The sequence below is a fragment of the Psammomys obesus genome, unplaced genomic scaffold (assembly GCF_907164565.1).
Source record: "Psammomys obesus unplaced genomic scaffold, mPsaObe1.curated_primary_1811, whole genome shotgun sequence".
NCBI lineage: Eukaryota > Metazoa > Chordata > Mammalia > Rodentia > Muridae > Psammomys > Psammomys obesus.
Genome location: NW_026596201.1, coordinates 357,741 through 377,461, shown reverse-complemented (window position 1 = coordinate 377,461; position 19,721 = coordinate 357,741).

Here is a 19,721-nt window from a genome sequence, read left to right as displayed (position 1 = left end):
GGTGATGCTTACCTTTGTAGTTCCTGATCTTTTCTCTATGTTCTCCAGCTCCAGGTTTTTCTCTATTTGTGTTTTCTTTATAGATTCTAATTCTGTTTTCATGTCTTGCACCATTTCCTTCATCTGTTTGAATGTGGAGTCCTGCTTTTCGATGACACCTTGTATTTTTTTGTCCATTTCCTCTCTATGTAGACACTATTGTGCCTCTACTTCTTTGGCTATAATTGCCTGTATTTCTATGAGAGCTTTGTTTATTTCTCCTTTATTTGCCTTCATTTTTGTGGACATTTCTTCGAGAGCTTTGTTCATTTCTTCTCTGTTTGCCTCAATTTTCGTGGTCATTTCTCTGAGAGCTCGATTTGTTTCCTCTTTGTTCGTCTTGATTTCTTTGGCTATTTCTCTGAGGGCTTTGTTCATTTCATCTTTATGGGCCTCTAATACCTGGAGAAACATAGTTTTGAGGTCGTTTTCTTGTATATCTAGTGAACTGAAGTGGTTTGTGGGGTTGTTAGTGAGGTCATTATGTCCTGATTTTTGTTGGGTGTGTTCTTATGTCTGCCTCTAGCTATCTGGTTATTTATAACCCTCACTGTTCCTCAAGTTTGTAGTTTGGGCTATGATCGTCTCTTTCTGTTTTCTGGGCTGTTTTTTCAGGAAGATGAGAGAGGTTCACTGGTTTGGGAGTGTGTGTTATGGTTTCAGTTATTGCCTAAGAAAGAATGTGATGCTGGCGCTATTCACATGCGCTTTTAGCGGGTGCAGTGTGCATGAGTGGATTCTCTGACTATGCAGTTCTGTCTGTCTGAGATCCAGGGATTGTTTGCCTGGATTATACTCCTGGACCCAGAAGGCAGAGGCTTCAACGTTGGGGTTGCTATCCCAAGAATCCCTATGATGCCCACACTAGGGGTGTGGGTGACAGGGATCTTGTCTGGTTGCTTCTGTGGAGAGGACCTGGGTTTGGGGAAAACTGGCCCTAGAAGGCTCACTCACTCTCTTGCAGGACCAGTTGGATTGCACAGGGCTTCCCCTTGCTCTCTACTCTCTGATTTGGTCCTGCTGCAGAAAATGTGTGGGTAGGCTAACAGTCAGCTCTGTGGCACTGTGGCCGCAGGACTCGGTGTCCAGCTTTCTTGTGTGCTGCCTCTGTCCTTTCCCTCTGCCAGCAGAGAATATGTTGACTGGTCCCGGGGTAGCACGGGAAAGAGTTAGGTTGAGTGTTCTCAATCCCAGATCCCGGGCCCAGATCTCTCTTCCAGAAGCAGCCTGGTGAAAGAACCTTTGTTTGCTGATCCCGAGAGAGTACTAGGTAGCGTTGAGTGTCCTCAGATCCAGAGCTTGAGTTTCTCTGCCAGGGGCCGCTGGGAGAGCTGGAGAGAGGATGTTGTTTCCTGTGGCAGGCTGCCTCTCTGTCCTTCCCCCCTGACCTTCCCCTCCACTAGGGCAAGCTTATGACGGTGCTCTCAGGGGAGTGCCAGAAGGGGTTGGGACTTCTCAGTCCTAATCCTGAGCTGGGGTTTCTCTGCCAGAGGTCAGGGGGCCGCCGTTGTTAGGACTTGGTGCTAGGCCTTATTGCGCTGGACCAGGGGGAGTCTCAGGACATGTTGAATGACCACAGTCCCAGATCCCAAGCTGAAGTTTGTTTGCTAGGAGCAGCAGGCAGCACTGGGGTCCAGACACTGTGAAGCCGCTGTGCACCTCTTTTTCCTTCTGCTCCGCTTGCGGCAGGGTTATGGCGGCGTTCTGGTTCTTGGGGGAGTGCCTGAAAGGATTGGGGTTTTCTCTGCCCTTATGTTTTTTTTTTTTTCTTTTTTTTTTTTTTGTGGTAGCTGCAGCTCTCGTTGGGGCTGGGGTACGGACAATGTGGTCTGTGGCAGATTCTGCTTGACACCTCCTGCCTCCTCCGAAGAGGGAGTAGGGTTTTGGGTGCCGGGAAGTGCCTGGGGATTACCTCTTGGGGTGTCTCCTCCTGGAGGAGTTTGCCGTGACCTGAATCTAGATGGACTCATATCATGGTTATTCTCTTTCTTCTTGGAAGTCTAGATAACTCTGTTCTGGGTTGATCAGCCCCTTCACTCACCAATTTCCACATTGCAGGTCCTCTCCTCTTCAGCTAAGCTGCACACTAGCCGCTGCCGCCATCTTCAGGGGGTCTAGAATTCTTATAGCTTGCCTTATGTCAATGATAACAGAGATGTACAGAGTAGCCCTACTCTGCACTATAAATGCAGAAAACAATGAAGCTTACTACTTATACATGGGTTATCTCATCTGTGTGAGCAGGAAGGAAGTGAAGAGCATGTCTATTTTCCTCCTGGAGATTGAATTACATTTACATTTCTATGTCCTTGGCCCCAAAGCTGTGTTAGGATTCCAGGGACATGGTATCATATATTTTCACAAGATTCTGCCTTTCCTTTTCTGTCTGATGCTCCAGGCAACAATGAACTTTCTGTCCATTGGCTTTCTTCAAAAGATAGTATTTTATTGATCACCTTAACGGCTTCCCACTCCACTTTTGAAAGGTATCAAATAAAAATTCAGTTTTACTCTGTGGCCTGCTCTTTATTACTTTCCCTGGGCAAGGTGAACTTGCCAGGCCACAGAGGAAGAGGGTGCAGGCAGTCCTGAAAAGCCTTGATAGTCTGAGGTGAGTTGGTAAGAGAGGAGGGCACCCCCTTACTCAAGACTAGATAAGTGGGATAAGGAAATGAGTGAGTAGGGTGGGACCTGGAGGAGACAATGGAGAGGGCTACCATGGATATGTAAAATTATTAAATTAATAAAAATTCCAAGTTTAAACAAAATTCAGTTTTAATTTCACCTCCATTGCTTAGGAGTTCATCTTCTCATATTGAGTTTGGTTTTCTCCTAATATCTTGGGACAGTTGATTCTCTAGATTCTTGGTAAGGAAAAAGTGAGATGAGGAAGGAAAACAGGTAGTAGGTCATCTTTGAGATTACAATGTTTCCTATGTGTTTTAGTTCATACAAGATATGTGTAGGATTTATCTTGCTAGTTCCTGTCACTATGCAGGATGTTCTGACTTGACCTGTGGAAGATGGATGGATCTCAGAAACAACTATGACAATTTAATATTCTATGTGAGAGAGAGGGCTTGAGGTGGGCAAAGATGACAAGATTGAGGAGAGTATTTGTTTATACAACTCAGATGAACCAGTAAAAAATACAATGTATCCATGATAGAACAAGGAGAAAGACAGAGAAGATGGGTACTTTTAGCACTCTACGTTGGATAGTGTCCTAGCTTGCTTTCTATCACTGTGATAAACATCATGATAAATTGCAAGTTGGAGAGGAAAAGGTTTATTTGGCTTACAAGCCCTGATCACAGTTCTTCACTGAGGGAAGATAGGGCAGGAACTCCCAGCAAGAGCAGAGGCACGAAGCATGAAAGAAAGGCACTTACTAGCTTGCTCTCCAAGGCTTGCTCAGCTTGCTTCCCGGATCATTACCAAAGAATAGCCCCACCTATGGTGTCCTGGACCCTTCTATAACGATCATTTATTAAAAATCATTTGTCTATGTGCAATCTCATGGAAGTAACACCTCAATTAACGTTCTTCTTTCTTTCTTGTGTCAAGTTGACAAAAAATACTAAACAATATTCCTAAATATATAAGTCCAGTGTAAAATCAACAGGCATGGCTCAGTCTCACTAAATTCTTCCCCAATGTAAGGGTTAATGTTGTTCCTCATGATGAGAATCTTGCAGAATTTCTGATTACTGACTTTTTTTTTTGAGCTTCTGTTATGCTAGTAGTAATACTTTCTATTCCTGTGATAAAGTATATTTTCTCCTCCTCTCTACATTAGAGTCCTTTACTGTGTAGAAGGCTCAGGGGAACAGGAGAGTTTCTACTACTCTGGGGAATACTGCAGCCTGGACATAGTTTTATTATTCTAGAGTTGTAGCTTTACAGGGTTCCATCAGGGTGCAACATCTTTAAGGACAAACACTCAGGTAAAGAACGCCTGTCCTGAATTGAGTGGCTGAGAGAAGCTGGAAAGTGACTGTGAAGTGGAGATGCCCCAATGTCCAAAGGAGATTAATAGAGAAAGATGTGTGGGAGAGCAAGGGGAACAATGAGGGAGAGAGAGAGAGAAAGAGAATGAACGTGAATTAATCCAACTTGCTTTTTCCTTTTTTCTCTATCTCTATGTCTCTCTCCCTTTCTTCTTCTTCCTCTTCTTTTTTTTTTTTTTTTTGATCACATGTCTTTTCTATGAAAAGCACTGAAGACTCAAAGGAGACTAAGGAGACAAGAAAACTCCATGCAGTAGTCTGTGTTGGTGCTGTTAAGGTGTTTTTCATTGTCCACAAACCAACTGCTCAGCTGTGTCTCTCAGAGGAGTCAATGAGTCCAGTGAAGGTGGATAAAGCAGGTTTGTGCGAAGTTATTTTTCAGGACTCAATCACTGTGGGAGGCCTTTTCAGTTTTTCAGGACAGTGGTAAACTGTGCAATACTCAGGCTGAAAGTCTGTAATAATGAAGGTGAAGTTTGTCCCAGATCTGCTTCTAATGAATGGGGTGGGGTCTCCGTCAATTCCGACTGAAGTGGGGTAAATAAGGGCCTTGATGCTCTGTCCTGAACTCTGCTGGTCCCAGATCAGTGCTTTCCAGCTGTGTAGCAGAGGCTCAGACTGGCCTTGTGGATGAAGGAGACCTCTCCAAGTTTCTCCTGGAGAAACCTGAAGGGATTCTGCTGACTGGGTAAGCATGATCTGCCTGTTTGATGCTGTAATCAGAGGCACAGGGGGATATTAAGAGTGTGTGAGATGTTGGAGCAGAGGTTGCCACTATCAGGAGACCATGACCTGCCAGAGCTGTGCTACAAATGGCTTTGAATCCTTAGCAATCTCCAAATCATCTTTGAGGTCAAAGTCATCTTAGCATGTTACTTCAATTGTGGCACATAGGAGATGGAGGAAGAGAGGGGCTGCCACCATCTCTCAAGCTTCTGAAAATGCTCTGGCCCAATCAAAGGCTCAATTTTTAACCTCTGATCACAGGGAGGTGACGATGAGATATATTAATGCAAAGTTAATGAGGATGAAGGCTGAGCAATGGTATGGAGGCCTGTGGTCACCCCTGCATCTGATGCTAACCTCAATCTTCCATCCACTGCCTGCCTTTACCCTTACCCCTGAGGATTTCCTCTGGTAGTGCCACAGGCACTGTGCTTATGGTGTGACAGTCACTGCCACCTCCAGCGTAAACAGTAGTCTGGGTCCCATGGAGAGTGCTCTTAGGAATTAATACCTTTGTAGAATGGAGACATAAACAACCCTTAGCTGCAACAGTGACTGAAGTATAAGACAAAGGCTGCTTTGGTGAGGTTTCAAACAAGACTCAATTTCTCCTGTGACTGTGGGGCACAGACTCTGCTGTTTGGAATGTTGTGCCCATCTTTACCTGGGAAAGTATTAAGCTGTGGTGAGACACAACTAATCTCACAACTCTGGAAGCTGGCTACTATTTCTTATTTTTAATTTTTATTATTTTAATATTTTTATTAATTCTACTTTATTCACTTTGTATCCCCCTATAAACACATCATTCCTCCCCTCCAAAATCCACCTTCCCTTCCCCTTCTCTAAGCATGCCCTTCCCTAAGTCCACTGATAGCAGAAATCTTCCTTTCCTTCCTTCTGATCTTAGTCTATCAGGTCTCATTAGGAGTGGCTGCAATGTCTTCCTCTGTGGCCTGGTACTGCTGCTTCTCCCTCAGGAGGAGGTGATCAAAGTGCTAACCAATCAGTTTATGTCAGAGGCAGCCCCTGTTCCCATTACTATGGAACAAACTTGGACACTGAACTGCCATGGGCTACATCTATGCAGGGGGTCTAGGTTATCTCTATGAATGGCGCTTGGATGGAGGATCAGTCTCAGGAAAGATCCCTGTGCTCAGATTTTTTTGGTTCTGCTGATATCCTTGTGGAGCTCTTGTCCTCTCCAGATCTCACTATTTCCCACTTTTTTCATGAGATTCCATTCACTCTGCCCAACAGTTGGCCATAAGTCTCAGAATCTGCTTTGACAGTCTGCAGGGCAGAGACTTTCAGAGTCCCTTTGTGGCAGGCTCCTAACTTGCTACCTATTTTCTTCTTCTTCTGATGTCCATCCTCTTTGCCTTTCTGGATGGAGATTGAGCATTATAGCTAGAGTCCTCCCTCTTGATTAGTTTCTTTAGGTGTACAGATTTTAGTAGGTTTATCCTATATTATATGTCTATATGAGTGAGTATATACCATGTGTGACTTGATGCTTCAGGGTCAGCTTACTTAGGATTATCCATTCCAGTTCCCACCATTTACCTGCAAATTTCATGATTTCCTTGTTTTTCATAGCTGAGTAATATTCCATTGTGTATATGTACCACAATTTCTGTATCTATTCTTCGGTTGAGGGGCATTTGGTTTTTTTCCAGCTTTTGGCTATTACAAAAAGTGCTGTTACAAACATGGTTGAACAAATGTCCTTATTATACAATAATAAGGACACTTGAGGCTCTTTTGGATATATGCCTAGGAGTTGTATAGCTGATTATTGAGGAAAGGCTATTCCTAATTGTCTGAGAAAGTGCCAGATTGATTTCCAAAATGGTTGTACAAGTTTACATTCCCATCAGCAGTGAATGAGGGTTCCCCTTTCACTACAACTTCTCCAGCATGTGTTGTCACTTCATTTTTTAATATTGGCCATTCTATTAGGGGTAAGGTGAAATCTCAGGGCTGTTTTGATTTGCATTTCCCTTATGACTAATGATGTTGAGTGTTTCTTTAAGAATTTCTCTGCCATTTGATATTCCTCTATCGAGAATTCTCTTTTTAGCTCTGTTCCCTGTTTTTCAATCCTGCCTAGTCACCATCTTGGAGCCTCTACCCACCAGTGCTTGCACGCCCTACCTGTAAACTTAACCTCCACAGACTGGGCCTACCTATTGTGAGAAAACCCCAAAGTCAGGGAAACATCTGGCTCTACCTCAGGACACCTAGCTCCAGAAAAGTTTCTGGCAATCCACAGGCTCCTGACTCTGGCCTCCAGCTGCACACATTAGAGCAGAGCTCATCTGCCACTGACTACTGCTTGGGTACTGGGGCACAGAGCCCCAACCTAAGACCTACAAAAACCTGGAATCCCTGAGATCTACCCCCAGATACTGTCCCAAGGGGCAACCAGTTATCCCTAACAAAACTGACCAAACCACGGGGCACACAAGTTATAGCAGCAGCTCACTGAATTTACAGCAAGAAACCCAGAAGTAGGGCAGCTGAGCTGTCTCCAGGAATTCTCAGGGTGAGGAGAACCCTCTTGACCATAAAGGACCACAGTTAACACTCAGGTATGTACACCTGAGGTGAGCTGTGGCAATTTCTGAAAAACACCAGCCATATAGTGACTATACCCAAAAAGCTGAGGAGGTTTCCTTCAGGAAAAATCATTTCTCTACCAAGGGGATTCTCACAACCCCAGGATTCCAGGAACCACCAGAAACACCAACATCTAAGATAACCCAAGGAGTAGAGGCCAGTGAAAAAGCTCAATCAACCAAAGAAAGAGGAATATGGTATATCCAGAACCACTTATCCTGGGGTAAGCAGCTGTGGGCACCCCAGCATAATTGAAATTCAAGAATATAACCTAACATCTATGCTTATGAAGAGGATAATAGAGAAAACAAATAGAATGCATAAAGAACTAGAGGAACAAATTGTGGCCATCCATAAAGAAATACAGGAAGCTGCAGCCAAACAGTTTGTGGCCTTTAGAGAGGAAATACTTAAATCACTGAAAGAAATAAAAGAAACAGAGGATTGTTCAAACAAACAGTTGAAGGAACTGAAAGAAAATACAGTCAGACAGGTGAAGAAAATAAACAAAACGGCTCAAGATCTGAAGATAGAATTGGAAAAATTAAAGAAAACACAAATGGAGAAAATTGTGGAGAGAAAGAACTTAAGGAAGAAAACAGGAACTGCAGAGGTAAGCATAACCAACAAACTATAAAGATGGAAGAAAGAATCTCAGGTGTAGAAGATACAATGAAAGAAATTGATGTATCCATCAAAAAAAAATGTTAATTCTAAAATATTCCTGACACTGACCATCCAAGAAACTCAAGACAGCATGAAAAGACAAAACCTAATAACAAAATCATTGAACAAAATTTCCCCAACTTACAAGAGAGGTCAATGAGTATACAAGAGACCTACAGATCATCCAATAAATTAGACCAGAAAGGAAAATCCTCCCATCACATAATAATCAAAACAGGAAGTATACAGAACATAGAAAAAATAGTAAAAGTTGCAAGGGAAAAAGGCCAAGTAACATATAATGGCAAACCCATCAGATTCACACCTGACTTCTCAACAGAGACTATGAAAGCCAGAAAGGCCTGGACAGCTATCATGCAGACCCTAAGAGAATACAGATGTCAGCCCAGGCTACTATAGTAAAACTCTCAGTCCTCATAAATGGAGAAAACAAGATATTCAATGACAAAAACAAATTTCAACAACACCTACACACAAATCTATTGTTACAGAAGACAGTAGAAGGAAAAATACAACCCAAGAAAACTATCTACTTTCAAGAAAACACAGGAAATAATTAACCTCAATATAGTATAACAAAAAGTAATCAAGCACACAAACTTACTAACACAGCCAACATCAAAATCAAAGGATCTAACAGCCACTGGTCATTAATCTCTCTCAACATCGATGGACTCAACGCTCCAATAAAAAGACACAGACTAATAGAATAGATGCATAAACAAGACCCAGCAAACTGTTGCATACAAGAAACACATCTAAGGCACACATTACCTGAGGGTAAAAGTCTGCAAGAGGGCTTTCCCAGCAAATAGACCCAAGAAGCAAGCAGGAGTAGTGATTTTAATATCTAATAAAATAGACTTTCAACCAAAATTAATAAAAAGAAATGGGAAGGACACTTCATACTCATCAAGGAAAAATTCCACCAGGAAGAAATCACTATCCTGAACATCTATGCCCCAAATACAAGGGCATCCACATTTGTAAAAGAAATATTGATAAAACTTAAACCACACATAGATCCCCACACATTAAAAGTGGAAGACTTGAACACGCCACTCTCAACAAAGGACATGTCAACAAAACAGAAATAAAACAAATAAACAATGTCTCTAACAGAGATCATGAATCAAATGGACCTAATAGACATCTATAGAATCTTTCACCCAAGCACAAAAGAATTTACCTTCTCAGCACCTCATGGACCCTTCTCCAAATTAGATCATATAGATGGTCACAAAGAAAGCCTCAGCAGATACAAGAAGATTGAAACAATCCCTTGTATCCTGTCTGATCACCATGGAATAAAGCTGGACCTCAACAGCAACAGAAATAGCAAAAAGCCTACACACACATGGAAACTGAACAACTTGTTACTAAATGACAGCTGGGTCACGGAAACTACAAAGAAAGAAATTAACGTCTTCCTAGAACTCAATCAAAATGAAGACACATCATACGCAAATTTATGGGACACAATGAAAGTAGTGTTAAGAGGAAAGTATGCAGGGGTGGTTCAACATATGGAAACCTATCAATGTGATCCACCATAACAACAAAAGGAAAGGAAAAAAAAAACATGATAATCTCTTTAGATGCTGATAATCCATTTATGTTAACTATGTTAACGTATTGGAGAAATCAGGGATATAAGGTACATACCTAAACATAGTAAAGGCGATATACAGCAAATTTATAGCCAACATAAACCTAAATGGAAAGAATCTTAAATCAATCCCACTGAAACCAGGGACAAGGCTGCCCAGTATTTCAATACCCCTTCAACATAGTTCTTGAAGTCCTGGCTAGAGAATAAGACGATTAAAAGACATAAGGCAATACAAATTGTAAAGGAGGAAGTCAAAGTATCACTATTTGCAAATGATATGAGAGTATACCTGATTGACCCCCAAAATTCTACCAGGGAACTCCTACAGCTGATTAACACCTTCAGCAAAGTGACTGGATTAAAACAAAAAATCAGTAAAAGGCAAATGATTTATACAATCTGAAGAGAAACCAGAGTATATAAAGTGTAATTAATATAAGTTAAATAAAAAATTTAAAAAAATAAATAAAATAAAAAAATTAATTAAAAAATAAAATACAAAAACAGAAAGATTACTGCAGTAGTTTTCTGAAAAATAAATCAAGACAAAAAGGCTAAGAAAGAAATTAGGGAAACAACACCCTTCACAATAGCCACAAATGACATATAGTACCTTGGTGTGACCCTAACCAAGCATGTGAAAAACTTGTATAAAAATAAATAGAAGAAAATATCAGAAGATGGAAAGATCTCCCATGTTCATGGCTTGGCAGGATTAACATAGAAAAATGGCCATCTTCCCAAAAATAATCTATAGATTCAGTACAATTCCCATCAAATTACCAACACAATTTTATGCAGACCTTGAAAAAAAATCTCAACTTCCTGTTGAATAAGAAGAAACCCAGAATAGCTAAAACAATCTTCTACAAGAAAGGATCTTCTGGAGGTATCTCCATCCCTGACCTCAAGCTTTAGTATAGAGCAACAATACTAAAAACTGCATGGCACTGGCATAGAACTGACTAGTGTATCAATAGGATTGAATAGAAGACCCTGAAATAAACCCACACACCTGATTTTTGACAAAGATAACAAAATCATACAATGGAAAAAATAAATAACATCTTCAACAAATGTTGCTAGTCTAAATGGATGTCTACTTGAAGAAAAATGCAAATAGATCCATACTTATCACCCTGCCAAAACTGAAATTCAAGTGGATCAATGACCTCAATGTAAAACCAGAGAGATTAAAACTCTTAGAAGAAAAAGTGGGGAAGAGCCTTGAATTCATTGGCACAGAAGACAACTTCCTGCTCAGAATGCCAACAGTACAGGCTCTAAGAGCAAAAATAAATAAATGGGACCTCATAAAACTGAAAAGCTTCTGTAAAGCAAAGGACACTGTCCTCAGAACAAAATGACTGCCTACAGATTAGGAAAGGATCTTCACCAAACCTATATTTGTCAGGAGGTCAATATCCAGAATATATAAAGACCTCAAAAAATTAAACATCAACAAATCAAGTAATCCAATTAAAAATTGCAGAACAGTGCCAAACAGAGAAATCACAATAGGGGAATATAGAATGGCAGAGAAACATATGAAGAAATGCTCAGTGTCCTTACTCATCAGGGAAATGAAAATCAAAAGGACACTGAGATTTCACCTTACACACATCAGAATGGCTAAGATCAAAAACTCAAGTGACAGTACATGTTGGCGAGGATGTAGAGAAAGGGGAATGTTCCTCTATCGCTGGTGACAATGTAAACATATACAACTACTTTGGAAATCAGTCTAGTGCTTTCTCAGATAATTAGGAATAGTGCTACCTCAAGATCCAGCTATAATACTCCTAGGCATATATCCAAAAGTTGCTCAACTATACAACAAGGACATTTGCTCAACCATGTTTTCAGCCATGTTTTATTTGTAATAGCCTGAAGCTAGAAATTACCCAGATGCCCCTCAGTTGAAAAAAAGGTACAGAAAATGTGGTACAATCATACAATGTAACATTACATGATTTCCAAGTAAAAACAAGGAAATCATGAAATTTGAAGGCAAATGGTGGGAACTTGAAAAGATCATCCTGAGTGAGGCATCCCAGAAGCATAAAGACAGAGAGGGTATATACACATTCATAAGTGGATATTAGACATATAAAATAGGATAAACATACTAAAATCTGTACAACTAAAGAAACTAATTAAGAAGGAGGACTCTGTTAAGATGCTCAATCCTCATTCAGAAAGGAAAACAGAATAAACATCAGAAGAGGGAGAAAAGAGGAAACAAGACAAGAGCCTATCACAGAGAACCTCTCAAAGTCCCTACACATAGAATATCAAAGCAGATTCTTAGTCTTATAGCCAAACTTTGGGCAGGGCACAGGGAATATCATGAAAGAAGTAGATAAGACCTGGAGAGTTCAGGAGCTCCACAAGGAGAGGATAAAAACAAAACAAAAATCTGGGCACAGGGGTCTTTTCTGAGACTGATACTCCAACCAAGATCCATTCATGGAAATAACCTAGAATGCTATCACAGATGTAGGCTATGGCAGATCAGTGTTCAAGTGGGTTCCTTAGTAATGGGAACAGGACTGTCTCTCACATGAGGTCAGCGGCCTGGTCTTTGATCACCTCCAACTGAGTGGGGAGAAGCCTTAACAGGCTACAGAGGAAGACAATGAAGGCACTCCTCATGAGACCTGATAGAGTGGAAGTGGTGGAAGACCTCCCCTATCAGTGGACTAGGGGAGGGGAATGGGTGGAGAAGAGGGAGGGATGTTGGGACTGGAAAGGGATTAGGGAGGGAGCTAAAGGTGGGAAACAAAGTGAATAAACTGTAATTAATAAATATATAAATTAAAAAAGAAAATAATAACAAACAAGCTAAATGGGTTAGAAGAAAAAGTGTGAAAGAGCCTAGAACTCTTTGGCACAGAAGACAACTTCCTGAACAGAATGCCAACAGCACAGGCTCTAAGAGCATCAATCAATAAATGGGAACTCATGAAACTGAAAAGCTTCTGTAAAGCAAAGGACACTGTGGTCAGGACAAAATGACACCTACAGACTGGGAAAGGATCTTCACCAACCACATATCTGACAGAGGGTTAATATCCAAAATATATAAAGAACTCAAGAAGTTAAACAGCAACAAATCAAGTAATCCAATGAAAAAATGTGGAAAAGGGCTAAACAGAGAATTCTCTGTAGAGTAATATAAATGGTAGAGAAACACTTAAAGCAATGATCAAGGTCCTTAGTCATTAGGGAGATTCAAAACAAAACAATTCTGAGATTCCACCTTACACCCATCAGAATGGGTAAGAGCAAAAACTTAAGAGACAATGCATACTGTCAAGAAAGGGGAACCCTCCTCCATTATTTGTGGGAATGTAAACTTGTACATCCACTTTGGAAATCAATGTAGTGCATTCTCAGACAATAGGAAAAACAGATCCTCAAGATCCAGCTATTACACTCCTAGGCATATATCCAAAAGCAGTTCAAGTACACAACAAAGACATTAGCTCAACCATGTTCATAGCAGCTTTATTCATAATAGCCAGGACCTGGAGACAACCCAGATGTCCCTCAGTTGAGGAATAGACAGAGAATTTGTGGTACATTTACCAATGGAATACTACTCAGCATTTAAAAAAAGGAGAAATAATGCAATTTGCAGGCAAATTGTGGGATCATCCTGAATGAAGTATCCCAGAAACAAAAAGACACACATGGTATATCGTCACTTTTAAGTGGATAGTAGACATATAATGTATGATAAACATGCTAAGGTCTGTACACCTAGAGAGGCTGGGCAAGAGAGAAGACCCTGGGTATAATCATCCTCACTTGGAAAGACAGGCACAATAAACAATAGAGGAAGAAAACAGGAAATAGGATAGGATCCTGAATCCTACCACAGAGGGCCTCTCAAAAACTCTACCCAGTGGTGTATCAAAGCAGATGATGAGATTCATAAGCAAACTTCGGGCAGAATGCAGGGAATCTCATAAAAGAAGGGAGACATAGTAAGATCTGTAGGGGACAGGAGCTCCACAAGGAAAGCAACAGGACCAAAAAATCTGGGCACTGGAGTCTTTTCTGAGACTGATACTCCAACCAAGGTCCATTCATGGATATGACCTGGAACCCGTGCTCACATGTAGCCCATGGCAACTCAGTATCCAGGTGGGTTTCCCAGTAAGGGGAACAGGGACTATTTCTGACATGAACTCAGTTGCTGGCTCTTTAAACACTACACCCCTGAGGGGAGAGCACCCTTGCCATGCTGCAGAGGAGGACAATGCAACCAGTTCTGATGCAACCTGATAAGCTAGTGTCAGACGGAAGGGGAAAAGAACCTCCCCTATCAGTGGACTTGGAGAGGGGCTTGGGAGGAGATGGGGGAAGAAGGGTGTGATGGGGAGGAAATGAGGGAGGGGGCTACAGCTTGGATACAAAGTGAATAAAATATAATTAATATAAGAAATGTAATTTAAAAAGATTGGTAATGGGAGGGAATGAGGGAGCGGGATACAGCTGAGACACAGAGTTAACAAAATGTAACTAAAAAGAAAAATAAAATTAAAAAAAAAATAAAATAAAAACATTGGTAATTATCTGACTTTCAGATTCTGGCTACTACTCTTTTTTACATAATATTTTTATTGATTTTTTATTTTTATTTTTATTATTAGTTACATTTTACTAACTCTGCATCCCAGCTGCATTCAGCTCCCTCATTCCCACCCAACCACACCCTCCCTCATCTCCTCTCTGCCTTTTTCCAAGTCCACTGCTTGGGGAGGACCTCCTCCTCTTTCATCTGACCCTGTTTTATCAGGTATCTTCAGGAGTGGTGGCAAAGTCATCCTCTGTGGCCTAGCAGGACTGTTCCTCCCTTGGGGGGTGGGGAGGTCAAAGAGCCTGCCATTGAGTTCCTATCAGAAATAGTCCCTGTTCCACTTACTATGAGAAACCAATTGGTTACTGAGCTACCATGGGCTACATCTGAGCAGAAGTTCTAGGTTATATCCATACATGGTCCTTGGTGGAGTGTCAGTCTCAGAAAAGACCCCTGTTCCCAGATATATTTGGTCCTTGTGGAGTTCTTATCGTTATCCCAGAAGGAGATATACACACATGGTATATACTTACTTATATAGACCTATAAGATATGATAAACATAATGAAATCTATACACCTAAACACGATAAACAAGAAAGAGGACACGGGGTAAGATGATCAACCCTCACTTAGAAAGACAAAGGGGATGTGCATTGGATGTAGGAAAAAATAATTAACAGGACAGGAGCCTACCGCAGAGAGCCTCTGAAAGACTCTATTTAGCAGTGTATCAAAGCAGATACTAAGATTCATAACCAAACCTTCAGCAGAGTGCAGGGAATCATATGATTTTTTTTTTGAGAATTTCAATCATGATCACAATGCCTTCCCAGTCCTTCCAGATATGTTTCTTTTCCCCTATGACCTAACCTCAACAAATGAAAAATGAAAACAATTCAACTTCTATTGCCCATTTTCTCACTGAAGCATGGTGAAACTTCCAATTGCAAGTCCCTTGGGAAAACAGAGTCCTTCTCTGCCAGCTAACACTCTTATGATAAGGTTTATTTGTTTTATTCTGTTTTTTTTTTGTAGAAGTGTAAAATTATTTATTTTTTACTTTTATTGTTTTAATTCTTTATAAATTACACTTTATTCACTTTGTATTCCCCCTATGGTTCTCTCCCTCCTCCCATCCAAATCCCTCCCTTCCTCCACCCTTTGCACTCATGCCACTGAAAGGGGAGGTCTTCTTTTCCTTCTTTCTGATCCTAGTCAATTAGGTCTCATCAGGAGTAGCTGCATTGTCTTCTTTTGTGGCCTGGTAATGCTACTTCCCTGTCCGGGGGAGGTAATTAAAGAGCAGGCCAATCAGTTCATGTCAGAGACAGTCCCTGTTCCTATTACAATGGAACCCACTTGGATACTGAACCGTCATGGGCTACATCTGTGCAGGGGTCTTAGGTTATCTCCATGCATGGTCCTTGGTTGGAGTATCAGCTTCAGGAAAGACCCCTGTGCTCAGAGTTTTTGGCTCTGTTGCTCTCCTTGTGGAGCTCCTGTCCTCTCCAGATCTTACCATTTCTCACTTCTTTCCTAAGATTCTCTGCATTCTGCCCAAAGGTTGCCAGGAGGTGTACTATGAAGCTGTGGCTGGCCTGGAGCTCACTATGTAGACAGCCAACCTCGACCTCACAGATGCTTGTCTACTTTTGCTTCCATAGCACTGGAGATTAAAGTGTGTGGAACCATGTATGGCATTCCTCCTTTTTCTTCTATTTTATTTTATTTATATAAGTTCTCTTTCTTTTGTGGAAATGTAAGTACCATTTGCCTTACTTGAATTTTTTTTTGTTTAATTTTTTTGTATTACCTGGACATAGGAATTGAAAACATTTCAAGAATATCTGTGATTTATAACATGTACTAGCATGCTAGCTTCTCCCAGAATTTCTTAGTCTGGAGGCTATGGAACAGGAAGTGCAAAGCTAAGTTTCTTCACATTCTTCTTATTGTTATTAAGGTGTTTTTGCTTTGATTTGTAGTCATTTATTGTGTTTATTTCAGTTCCTCAATACTCAATATCCTTTATTTTTTTAAATAGTACTTTAGTTCCAGGCATTCATATATATTGATCATATCTGTACACCACTATCTTTTCCCAACTTCTCTCTATTTGATTCTCCCTCCAGGCTTATGCCCCTTTAACAATTTCCCCAGTCTGATTAGTGCTGTCCATATAGCCATGTCACCACCCATGAAGACATGAGAAGCCTTCCTCCAAAGGAGAGTGACTCTCCCTCTCTCAGCAGACATCAACTGACAATTTATCATTCATGAGAATTTTGACTGGCTTAATCATGTGGAGACAACAACAGCTACTATGAGTTCATGTATGCAATAGCCATGTTAAGTTCAGAATGCAGCATCATATTATTACTCAGCTATAAAGTAAAAAGAGATTATGAAATTTTAAAATGAGTAGATAAAAGGAAAAAAAAATTATGCTGAGTCCATCAAGATCCCAGAAGATAAACCCCACATGTATTCTCTCATATGAGTATCTTAGCTTCAAACCTTCTACATTCAGTGTTATCAGAATATACACACTTTGTAGGAAAATAGAAGTAGGATTTGGTGGGGGCATTCATTTAGGAAAGAAAAATAATGGCATATAATTTAAATGAAAGTAGAAAAGATATTGGTTGGGGCAGAACAGTTCTAGTAAGTCTTAGACGGGAGCAATGGGGAAATGAAGGGATAGACATAGGCTTTCCCGAAGCAAAGTATACATGAAGAAACTACTTGTAAACTTATGATTTTTCAATTAAATTTTTAAAAATGTGATGATATAAGGGAACACATGTGATATAAAAAATAATCAAGGATGAGGCAATATTGTAAGATAAATGTTTAAGTGGAAATGAGAAAAGTCTTAGGGAAAGGAGTAGGATTGGGTCATCAAAAACATTAACCCTAATAGCTTGCATATTAATTAAAATATATGTAAAATTACAGATTTTAAAAAGTACCCTGACTTAGTAAGAGTGCTCTCAAAAGACATTGGTTATTAAAGAGGAATCTCAGTGTCAGGAATGTATTACTTCACAACAAATTACTGCCCCAGACTCTGTCTGCTCAGCAAGCAGATGGTTGAACCTCTAAACTGGCTTACAGTGTGTGGTAGGTCTTTAAGCTACAGCTTAGCTGCCTCTGAGTCATGAGATCCTCTGCATTTACAAACTGAAGCAGAACACCCCCATCCTTTAGCTTCCAAATGAGGCACCAGTGCCCCCTCATTTACCACTTGAGACATCTGAGCCCTCCCTTCAAGGTACCTGCACCCATGCCTGAAAGCCATGCCTACTGAAACACCCACCCTAGCATGACCTCTTCCAAAAAACTAACACCTCCTTGTGTTTCCCTGGCCTCTCTATTCACCATGAAGAGTACTCCAGATATCATCGAAAGGTGGATCCAGTCACAGGTAAAGACACAGAGAACAAACAGCCAAGGCTATGGACAATCAGATGGATGAAGGTCAGTGAAATAACACAGTCAACAAATACTAGGACATCATAGTTCCACCAGAAACCCTCAAAAGCAATGGATATTCTAATGTAGCTGAAACACAGGAAAAATCAATGATTATGCTGTTATTAGAGGCATATAAATAAGAATAAATAAATATCTCAAAGAACTACAAAAAATACAACCAAACAAATACGGGTCTTCAAGAACATACACAAAAACCACAAATAGTTGAAGGAAATGTGCAAAACAGGTCAAGACCAGAAAAAAAAAATAGCGTTTAAAAAAGAAAGAAAGAAAAGAAACTGAGAAAAACCTGGACATGGAAAACTTAGAGAAGAGATCAGGGACCACAGAGGTAAGCATCCAAAACAGAATACAAGAAATAGAGGAGAGAATCTCAGGTGTTGAAATACATCTGAACAAATCAATACATCTCTTAAAGAAAACATTAAGTCAGAAAAGTTCCTGATAATAAACATGCAAGAAATATAGGACACAATGAAAGACATAAAGAAAAGATGAAAAATGAAGATTCCAGATTCCAAGACCTAGAAAATATTTTCAAGAAAATTTCCCCAACCTAAAAAATGGGATCCATACAAAAGGCTTACAGAACATATGTATAACATACATATAAGAGGTTTACAGAAATCCAAATAGACTAGACCAGAAGAGGAATTCCTCCCACCACATACTAATCAAAACACTAAATCTACAGAACAAAGAGAGAATGTTAAAAGCAGTAAGGGAAAAAAAATCAAGTAACTGTAAAGGTAGACCTATCAGAATCGCATGTCTTCTCAACAGCGACTGTGAAAGCCAGAAGGACCTAGGCAGATGTCATGCAGACACTAAGAGACCACATATGCCAACCCAAACTACTATACCCAGCTAAAATTCCAATCACTATAGATAGAGAAAACATGATTTTCCATAACCCAAAAAGCAAGGTGGAGTTGTCATTTTAATATGCAGTAAAATAGACTTTCTACTCTAACCAATCAAAAGAGATAGGAAAGGCCACTTCATTCTCAATAAAGGAAAAAGTCCACCAAGAGGATATTAAAATCTTGAAATCTATGCCCCAAATACAAGGGCACCCACACTCGTAAAAGAAACGTTCTCCTGTCTGTCCAAGGATCAGTGAGCCTTGCTTTACTCAACTAGACTTGAAAATCTAGGAAGGCATTCGAGGACCAATATGTCCTTTAATCTTTTATTTACAACTTTGAGTAAAGATTAAATAATTATTTTCTACTACATTTGCCTATCTTGATAGCATGATTTTAAGGGTAATTTAACACAAAATATTCTCATTTTTATGGCTGTAGCTATTAGCAGAACAAGTAGTTTGGAAACAATTTTAAAATGTTCTTTTCATATTAATCATCCAAACTATTTAAATAGTCTTTAAATTCCAGCCATGACCTCATTTTTCTTTACTGACCTCTGATATTATCTATGAATAAATATTGCCTATGTGTAAAACTTCTTTGTGTTTGAGTAATTTAGCAAAACTGAAAGTACTTACCGAAATCATGAGCAATTATGTCACAGAAATGTACACTTGAGCTAGGCAAGAATACATCAAATATTTGGAAAACACAGACTGAGTAAGCAATGAAAATGATGCACATTTACCTGTCTAAATCCTACAATTTTCATGTATTCTCCATATGGACAGAACACACATGGGCACAGTGGAGCCTCAGAGAGCACCTGCCTAACCACCCAGCTCCTTATCCTGTCCTTGTTGAAAAATTAACTGTACTGGCCTATACTCATTGCACATAATGTAGAATTTTATAAAAGCAATATTCTTTCAAAATTGTGTTACATAACCATATTTTAACCCACTATTATGAGACTGTATGTCAAATTGATACAAACTAAAATCATCTGAGAGGGACAAACCACCTTTGAGAAAATGCCTTAGTACTAATGGGTGTTGGGCAAGCCTG